A 10,730-nucleotide genomic window follows, 5' to 3' on the forward strand; every position below is an offset into this window, starting at 1 on the left:
GCCAATATCTAAAATATAAGAATACTATGCCAAATGCTGATGATAAATCAAATAAGACTGACGCTCCAAAGAGGGTCCTTGAATTAACCAATGAGATCACTTTATGGCTTAGCAAAAAAATGTGTTTTTTTGTATTGGTGAGAGACAGACAACAGACTGTAGTGTGATGAAGAATGAATAGAAGATGAAGAGGTGGATATAATACACTATAAATGAAATATCCTGGTAGACTGACAGTAAATTTGGACAGCAGTTAAGTTTTGTTCAGCCTACATGGTTGTTTTTGTTGTCCTTTTATTGCCTTTGGTTATGGAAGTAATCCCCAGGTTCTCAGAATTCCTTCTGCTCTGTAATTTTAGATATCAATTGAGACCACTTGAATGAGTCAGTTCATTGGGACTCATGCCTAAGGCCACCAATGTCACTGAGAGTTTTCTCTTTCTGGACAACTTTTGCCCAGGAAGATAAGTAAATAAACCACTAAAGAATCTCACCATTTGCTTTGGACAATTTTTGCCAATCAATTATCTGGACAAAGAGTTTACCCATATAGACAAAAGAGAAGTTACAAAATCTGAATAGACTAATAATAATTCTCGAGGGAAAAAAATTAATACATATGTATGTTTGTGTGTGATATGTCTAAATTTTTGTTTCAAGGATAGGTCTTGAAAAATAGTTTCAATTCATTTTATAGAGCTAGTATAACCTATATAACTCTCTGACAGAATTATTACAATAGAACAAATATGTGGACCTATCTCATTTATAGAAATAGATATACAATATTTGGACTTTATTGTGATTAGTTAAGTTAATAGATTATTTAATGTAAACGTCCCTTGAATTCATGATCATAATTTATTATTAATATGACCTTAAAATTTTAGATATTTTGTAGATAAAGATCCATGGACTCATTTTCTTCCATTTCTGTGCTACTTAGAATTCTTCTCACATGTTGCTGTTGGACCAGCATACTCAATTATTGGTAACTGGGGAGAGTAACTAGAAATTCATCAGAAGCAGATGGGGCTAAGCTTGGTAAAATGAACTAGAGTAATTGTTAAAGCTGTGAGACTTCAGGCTAGACACCTCTGTAAAATGAAGATATTAATTTTCTATCCTAATTATATAATGATGATAATGCCCAAACTTTTATGCTAGCTATTAAACTCTTCTGCAAGCCACGTCTCATCAAAACAAACATTAACTTAGAGTTGCTATCACTATCCAATGTGATAATGAAGCCATTTATCTATCAGCAAACAAGGTCCATATATGAAGTATTATTATGAAATCATTTTCTGGTTTAAGTAATTTGACAGATCTTGATTCAAAATGTAGAAATCTAATTGTCAACTTAATGTAGGCTACAAAAAGAAAACTTCGAATTTTTTGAACGTATGTAGTTCGTAGCTATTTTATTTTTTTCTAGAATTACAAACTTCCATGAAACAAATTCTAGCTTGCATGTATTCTATTAGCATTAGGAATGAGAAGTATATGGGAAATGGATAAAGGAAAAGTTTAAGGGGACAGGGGTGATGGGGATGGCTTGGACTGTATCATATCCAAAGCAATCTTTACTACAAATGTGAGCCTAGCAAGACTAAGTTTAGTTTTCTCCTGTGATTATATTAGGGACGATAATACATTATTGCATGTATATATATGAAATAATGCATGTCAGAAATACTTGAAAAATCCATTATGTGTTACACAATCATTAGGTGATATTATGTAAACAGTGGATGTTTCATTAATAACTGCCAAATAATTGCATCTTGAACCAATAAAATCATGACACATTAAATATGAAAATGCCTACATTATCAGCAAACGTTGATGTTTGAAATTATGACGTATATCTATTTTAAGTTTTTAAAAATTTTTCCATAGAAAAGAGGATATAGTTATCCACCAAGGTTAAATCAGAAAAAATATCCAGTGTCTAAGGAGACAAAATACCACCTAGATGGTACTACACAGAGAAAGAAAAATACATGCAAAAAGTGAAAATAACAACAACAACAAAAAATCTTTCCTGCACGTCCCGAAGTGAATAGTAGAGAATTTTTCTAATTTAAAGAGGCATGTTCTCAGAATAAAAGAAATCCTCTTTCTTCTTCTAATTCTTAAATGTTTCCGCTTTTATCAGGAGAATATTAGATTGATGGATGCTTTTATAGTTTGCTATTGATTTTGGTCATTTCAGTACCCATTAAAAGCAAGATGCATCTTGACTGTTATTCCCACTAAGGCAACCTGGCATGTGTAAATGAACTAAACAATCTATCCTATATTTGCACTCTAGAGATACAGCCATGGATAATGACAATGACGCATATTCCTTTCTATTTTGGCCACATTTAAAGCTACTCGAAATGCTCAATATACCTCATAAGTCTGTTGCATGAACCAAGCAAACTTTGAAACTATTAGAACTATTATTCCATGTAGAATATTATTTTTATTAATATTATAAACACATTCACAGAGACAGGAAAAAAAAATTGTAGCTCTCAGTTCTTTAACATTACCTAAAAGAATCCCACTCAAAAGCTAATTTTAAAAACCTCCTCTGAGCTGTATTTTTTTAAAGTAGGGAGAGACTCAGAGATCAGCAAAATAATGGGAAAAGACTGCATATTTAGAAGTCTGAAATTCTCATCAGCAAGATCTTATAATCAACTTAATAATTAGATATATAGTTTTTAAATGCATGAAAATGAATATTGGAGGTAAGCAGTGGTCAAAGTGCTTCACAGAGACAAAGGCAGATCGGTTTTTTTTAAAAAGTATATCCAGAAAATCCATTCTTCTGTAATGTTTTAGACAGCCAGATTCTATAAGTCTCTTTGCTTAAATAAATCTTCAGACTAACCTCCCCTACTCTTCCAAATAAGACTGAAACAGAGTAACGTTTCCTCTAGACTCAAAGGCTAAATATAGCTCTATCTTTTTCCAAATGATTAATTAATATGAGTTTAAATACTCAGTGAATCTCCCACTGATAGAAAACCCTTCATCAGCATACCCATTTTATGTATCTCCTTTCATCTCCTTGTACAAGCTCAAATATCTCATCTACTTACCTCATGTAGAAGTCTACTTTCCTGGAATAGTAACCCAGGCTTGAAATACTTGGCTGCATCAGTCTAACTAAACACACTATCCCGCCTTCCCTAAAGATTGCCTAGAAAGCTCAGAGAATTTACCAACAATTTCTGCTTCTCAGTTCATTCATCTGTACTGCACACCTCTCCAATGTACTTACATAATACACTGAACTTCAGTATAATATCCTTATGAGCTACATAAATTAGAAATTGACTTACATTACTTGCAAGTAATGGCTTTTATTCTCCAGGTTATTAGTTACTGTAGTCTCTATGTGATTACAGGCTCCTTGAAAACTGGGACAATGTCTATTCTCCTTCACCTGGTACAGTAAATTAGTACAATAACATGCAAATTGAAGTACTTAACTATGTGATATAAACACACAATACCCACTTAATTTAGATTTCAACATGCCTTAAACAATTTGATTCTGATGTAACAATTTCCTTTAGTTTTTAATCTAATTAGTAGGATTTATTATAGATTTGAATATAATTTAAAACAATTTTCTGCAGAAACCAAAATTGTCTTCTTTGATCTGAGTCATTCAGAAATGGACAACTTATCCAATTCATATGTATATGTTGTTTACTAAGCTTCACAGTTTCAGAAGGAAATGGTCAAAAGGAGGCCTAGAGACTAGCAGGGGAGATGAAAAGGGAAATCCATGAGGCAGTTAATACCAGAGAGTGATAATTAACGCATGTAAAGGCGATGGTTGGAGGCAGGAAATCAAGCCCTGAGAGTATCACTGAGAGGAGTCCAGAAGCAGGCAGCTGACAGTGGGGAAAGGCTTAAAGATATCATGAGGAAACATTCTAGTTTTTGGACAATACTTGTTTTTATGGTAGATTGAGGTATACGTCACATTCAGCTGCTACCTATGCTTTCCACATAATGCTCAATTTGCTTTGTATATTTTTTTTTCATTCAATATCCCGTGGTATTTGACATCAGTTGTGAGATATTCCTTGATATATTTGTACCAACCTCAAGTTCAAACATTAATTTTCCCATCTTATTGTTCTCTGTAAACACAATGATATTCTAACCACATTAGAACTGGGCCTTACGCTAAGAGATCAGTGACAGAACCATACAGTGTGAACGAACAGCAGAAGCTGAGCTTGCTACCTACTGGCGGAGGTGAATAAGTAAAAAGGAAATAAAATAAGAGTAAACATCTCCACTGGCTTAAGGACATTTTTCTTAAAATAAAACATTGAACCCAGTTCTGAAGATTGAACACAGTCAACTCTTCCTGATAGTTACACACATCCCAAAATCCCATTAAATTACCACTTCAGTCTTCATTTTTACCTAACTTCTAAGCACTTTATATTTGTGCTCACAAGAAACCTATCAGCAATTAATTTTTACTCCCATTTTACAGATGAGGAAACTGAGATACAACAAGCATAGTAAACATGACTGAGATCACATAAATAATGTTATTCATTCCAGTTATTCCAGTATTCAAACCCAAGCAATCTTGCTCTAACAGTGCACTGTCTTATCCAGTACTCCATATCATCTTTGATAAATTGTTACATACTTTTCATAATGCCACCTCATAATTACATTAGTATGATACTTTAGGATCACAAAATGAAAGTTATGAAATGCCTGTGAAAATCAGAAGGGATGATACACTTCTGCTTAGGTTAAAATCGAGAATAGTGACAGTGTTAGAAAATGTGGATAACTACAGTTTTCATAAAAAAGTATAGCGTAACTTAGTAAAGTCTCCAGGATAAATTGTAAAAGTGAACAATTTATCCACCCTTGTGGACTATAACAGAAGTTTCTCTATGGGGGTGGTGGCACCCAGGCAGTCTTCCGCTGCAATATGCATTTCCCCAAACCTAGGGTCTCCATACAGGAATCCCAGGTTACTTTGAGCAGGGAGGGAGGCAGCCTCCACGGTGCTTGAACAAACACAAAAATCCCATGGCTTTTTATTTAAATCCAAATCTCTTGCATCATTAGGTGAAATCTAAGTTTTGTGTGCTTGCTTCCACGCAAACCTCTCCCCAGTAGAGTGCTACGTAGAGCCTTGTTTCCTGCACTGTTTTTGTACTCGGTAAACTTATGTACTGATTATACGTTCCACCAAGATTACTGATGGGACAAAGACATAGAAATAGAAAGTGCTATTTGTGCCATGGACCCTTACAAAGAAAGAGGACCATAGATGCAGATAGGAGAAGTGTAGGCACATGAGGTCTTCTTTATGAAATAGAGCTAAGTTGTTTGAGTGCTTCTTCCTTTCATACTTACAGCTAAACTTGCTCTGAATTTTCTTAGAGTTATGATGTTCTACACCTTTTTTTTTTTTTTCTACTGTAAAGTATCTACTGACTCGTATTAATATGCAGCCTCCAGTCTGTCAAAGACTGTGTTGATGAGCATCGCTTGGGGCTCCTGGGAGTGGTGTGGAGGGTGATGTTCAATTAATGGACTCCTCCTACGGGCTGTAGAGAGGCAGATGGAATGCTCAAGAATCAAACAGATCTGAGTTTAAATTCTGCTCTCACACTTCCCAGTTTTTGCAAATGATTTTTTTTTTTTTTACCTAAATGTATTTCTGCCTCTGGGAAATGTTGTTAGTAAAGGCTCTTGCCTCAAGGAGTTGTTGGGGAGCACGGAGTGAAATAACTAATGAAGGTACTTAGCACCAAGTCAGGCACCCATTAGTTATACAAACATAAAAATGCATGTGAAGATGTCGCATCCATATTAATATATTGCATTCATAACTAGGGGACATAGAGGTAGGGTCTGGATTTCTGATGTATGCATTTGCACATATATAGGATTTCTTCTTGTAGTTTCAGTCTCTATTCTCTGCAGTGAAATCAAACAAAAATCCCTGTCAGGGCAGAGATTTACACTTTGGCATGCAAACTACTCATAATTAGGGTATTATAGTTCTGTCTTTAGCATCCTAAATGAGTACTAGAATTTTCTAAGATACAAGTTTTCAGAAAGTCATCATTAAAATATTAGAAGAAATGAAGCAAGAATGATTTTTTTCTAAATTGAGATTGGAACATTTTATTATTGAGAGGGTAGAGAAGTATAAAAAAAATCAAATTTTGACAAACTTTCAAAACCTCAAAAATTCAGGATTACTTTCATTTGAGGTAAGAGAAGAAATGAACTCAGAAAACAGAAAAAAAGATATTGAATTGATAAATTTCCATTGCAAAATGAAATAATAATGGATAACAAATGATGATTTGCAGTACTTCAAGATCTTTTACGCAGCGTGAATCATGCATTGTAATTTGAGTTTTCAGATTAAACTATTATTATTGTCCACTATGGCATGATTGGACCAAACCCAGCTCCTGCCAATTGAAAGAAAGGCTAATTAAGAAAATAGATATACTAAGCAAATTTTGGGAATTGTAATATGTTAAGAGAAAAAAGTATACTAACCCTTTAAAATTGACTATTTACAAATTGCTTTATACCATTTGCAGATGATTTTTATGTAAATTAAGTATGTTTTACATTTTTTAATTTCACAATTTTCCTATCATGGAACTATTTTAATTCATGTTAACTTCCCTGTTAAGCCAAATTTGAATGTTTTGGTGGGTTCATTTATGGGATAGTTTGTGAACCCAGTTTCTTAGCTTTATATTTAAACCCAAATCTCTAAACTTCCAAACTCCATAACAGAATATATAAACTGAAAGTTTACCCCTAAATCACTGGGGAATAAATTTGTTATGTCATTCACTGGGAAATAATTTTCTTATTACTTCCATTTTAAAATATTATTTTAAAAATTGGTTTTTAAATTTGAAATTATTAATTAAATTATCAAAATCCATTTAAAATATCATTATTTAAAAAATTGGTTTTTAAATTTGAAATTATTAATTATCTTCAAAAGAGAAAATGATGGTGACATTCTTAATTGAGAAAGAGTTTAAGAATTAACATTTTGAGTATCATTAGGAAAACTTTATTTGTGTTTTGGAATGGGAACAGATTTCTAATGCATTATTTACACAGCCAACTGTAACCACTCCTTCTGTGCTTGCTCAGTCTCTTTTGATCAATGCTCACAGAACTCATTTTTCAAAATACATATTATTTTTCCCAATAAATCAAGCAAGCTCTATGGGAGCATATTACAACATTTCATGTAGAACAAGTACAGGGAAACAATATTTAAAACTTACTGGGTGTAACTGATAAACTCTCATCACCCCTGTAGATTTATAATTATCAGGTTATGGCTATTTTCTGAACCATGTTTTCTATTATCCAAATACCAATGATTATTTCATACTCATACTTTTCATTACTAGAGTCTCTTTCAATACACTTTTTCTTTCGCTTGCTCTGACAAGGTCTGGGTAGATTCAAGAAAAATAAAACAGAAAACTTAGAAAGTGGTAAGTATTCCTGAGATATAGAAAGTGATGAAAAATCTCATATGGAAAAATAACAGACTTTAAAAATTTCAAGTTATTCAAGTTTAATTCCTCAGAATTTAAACTATTCTAAAACAAGTCCCTTGATTGGATCCAGCTAGTATAACATCCACAGTAACTCAATAAGGAGACTGATGATTCATCCCAGAATGACAGAACTAGCCAAGGGATCCAAGGTTGGTTCCCTGTTGTAGTAATGAACCAGACCCCTTGCCCCTGAGAGGTAGTGATGGGATCATGCTGTGTGGTTCAAATTCTGACCAGCTCAATTTTAGGCTTAGGTTTTACGCTGGTTACTAGAAGGAAAGTCATTATTACTATATGGAGGAGGAAAAGTTTGGAAGAATTGTTTTTAGGTGAAAACAGACACCTCATTAGGATGTAAACAATTGTTTTGGTTATCTTGGAGCTCTGCTATCTACCGTTACAATCACTAGACATATTGTTTAGGAAATATTAATAATGTTAATCTTACCTATTTGGGTGTAAGTAAAGTATTAGAGATATGCCAGCATCTCTTTATGAACAGGAACTACATAGCTTTTTGATGATAGATCTTGAACCTATCAGTATGAACTCCAGGGGAACTATTTTTTCTATCAAGATTTCTGATGAGGCTATTTTATCTGTACTTAGAAGTTTTATTTTGCCATAGGAAGATGGTTACTAGAAATATGGTTATTGGCTCTTATTTTTTCAAATGAATAACATGAATGTGAAGTACTGGGAACTTGATTCAGTTTCTTGATGTGATTCCTTACTTCCAAAGTAGAGCCAAATTTCATTGAGGAAAAATATGATTTTCATAGAAATAATACAGAAAGTTGTTCTGTCCTCAAATTCTTATTTCTCTGTTGCATTTATATAAATATTTTCATAAAGTATAAAGTTTTTTGTCAGTGATCCAACTGTCTGGTAGGTATTATCCTTGTCTACTCAGTAATATCCTCTCTCTTGTATTTAATCAAAATTATGGAGGACAAATGAAAAGCCTATTTCAGGACTTATACAATGTTTGCCATTCCAATCTATAAACAACTCCCTTTATTTTATTTAATTTGAATCTCAATGAAATTGTGGGTTACAGCTCAGGATTTTAACCAGGTAATCTTGAGGGACTTGATGGTTAAAGTGTTATATGTGAATTGATATAAAAAGACAGCGATAGAAATGATATCTGTGGATCTAAGTTTTATTATAAATGAAAACATAGGGGAGAACATATGGAAAGATAAAACTCCATTCCAAAGAACCTAAATTGATTACTTTGAAATGCTTAAAAATTAGATGAGCTGGGCTTTTAGAGGAACCTGTCTCAGAAGCTGTCCCTGAAGTGACAGCTTAGAGAACCAGGCAGCCCAGAAACCCAGGCGTGGAGTTGATCCTGTGGGAGAAAGGGGTTCATCATGGTGGATGACCTAAAACTATTTCTGTATAAAAAATTACCAAGTGTTGAGGGACTCCATGCTATTGTTGTGTCAGATAGCGATGGAGTGCCTGTCATTAAAGTGGCCAATGCAATGCTCCAGAGCATGCATTGAGACCTGGCTTCTAGCCTACTTTTGCCCTTGCCACAGACCAAGGGAGCAAACTTGGACTTTCAAAAAATAAAAGTATCACCTGTTACTATAACACCTACCGGGTGGTTCAATTCAGTCATTTACTTTGGTGGTGAGTTTCATAGCCAGCAGCAATGCTAATACAGGACTAAATGTCAGCCTAGAAAAGGAACTTGCTCCATTATTTAAAGAATTGAGACAAGTTGTGGAAGTTTCTTAATCTGGCAGTGGTTTCATTGTATACCTTATCTTCATTATATCAGACACTGTATCAATCCAGCAATCTTTAGACCATAACAACACTTGTATCCATGTACTCAAGAAAGGGCCCCCTTTTCCACCTTCTGCTAGAGAAAGAGCCAGTAGATAGAATTTATGGACAGATCGACTGTTATCTTTTCTTGTGTATGGCTTTTTCTTATTTAGTGTGGTCTGGGGATACCCCAGAAATGGTTCTATCTATCACAGCTCCTATGGAGTTCGTCCAGTCACCAAATATGCGTGAGATTCTGTTCGGTGGCTCAGAATCAAAATGATACTTTGATCCACTTGAGCCGTGGACTGCTCCTTATTGTACAATATCCCAGGCCGGCAGAATGAAGCAGATTCTTTTTATTGTGAATAATGAGGACATATTTTTCTTCATATTATTTTCTTTGCATTGAATGTGAGGAAGGTAAAATGGCTTAGTAAAAGTAATAAAATCAGTACGATCACTAACTGTCCTTTGTAAAATGTTATTTTGCGGCATAGGTAAGTATCACTAAATAATTTGATTCTTCTCAGAGGGTGCTGCTCTTTAATGGAGATAAAAATGATAGCTAATGGTTTTTTCTTCCACTCTGCTTTCTATAACCAATCAGTGTTTTTTAATGTTTGTGTATTCTTTATAAAATTCAGATGTGATTCATTATTGAATTCTTTTTCCAATATTGGTATGGATGTAAACGTGGTAGTATAGCCCTTTTTTAATACATAAATAAAATAGTATTTTTAAAAGTAGAAAAAAAATTCGATGAGCAAATGTGGGGTATAAAATCTGGGATACATTGAAAGAGGTGTTCACTCTTTCACTTTATGTCTAAGGGAGTAATATTGGACTAATGGCAGTAATCAAGAGAATCTAATGTCATTGAAGAAGGGAATATTAGAATCCTTCACTTTAAGAGACTTAAATGATCCAAATGATTTTCTAGTTGAAATTTAATGACAGTGATAATTATGTGCTGGTCATAATGTCATCTAAAGAATCTGTGATGAAGTCAGGAGTAAGAGACAAGTCATTGGGTCCATTATCACTATTCTTGCTTTCTGATTGTGATAGTTTCATAATTCTTTAATTGTTAAAGTTTCAAAAAATTAAAAAGTGAGGATGACACATGACTAATTTAATATTGTTGGTTTAATAAAAACAGGTATGTCTACTGTTATCAGTGTTAAACATAACACAAGCATACATTCTTGTTCTATACTCTAAATTTACTTAAGTCCTAAAGATGGTTCACAGCTCCCTTATTTGTATGGCATGTTCTCACCCTTTAGTTCTTGGCTTAGTCAGTTCTTTAGTGAGTACTTGCCTAGTACCCTAACT

The 10,730-nt window shown here is 33.7% G+C and overlaps 1 pseudogene; it reads left to right on the plus strand.

Moving 5' to 3' along the window:
- The first annotated feature begins 8,881 nt into the window (after nucleotides 1-8,881).
- On the plus strand, nucleotides 8,882-9,359 carry LOC130830531 (ragulator complex protein LAMTOR3-like; annotated as a pseudogene).
- Nucleotides 9,360-10,730: the final 1,371 nt, after the last annotated feature.

Source organism: Hippopotamus amphibius, chromosome 10 (genome assembly GCF_030028045.1).
Source record: "Hippopotamus amphibius kiboko isolate mHipAmp2 chromosome 10, mHipAmp2.hap2, whole genome shotgun sequence".
NCBI lineage: Eukaryota > Metazoa > Chordata > Mammalia > Artiodactyla > Hippopotamidae > Hippopotamus > Hippopotamus amphibius.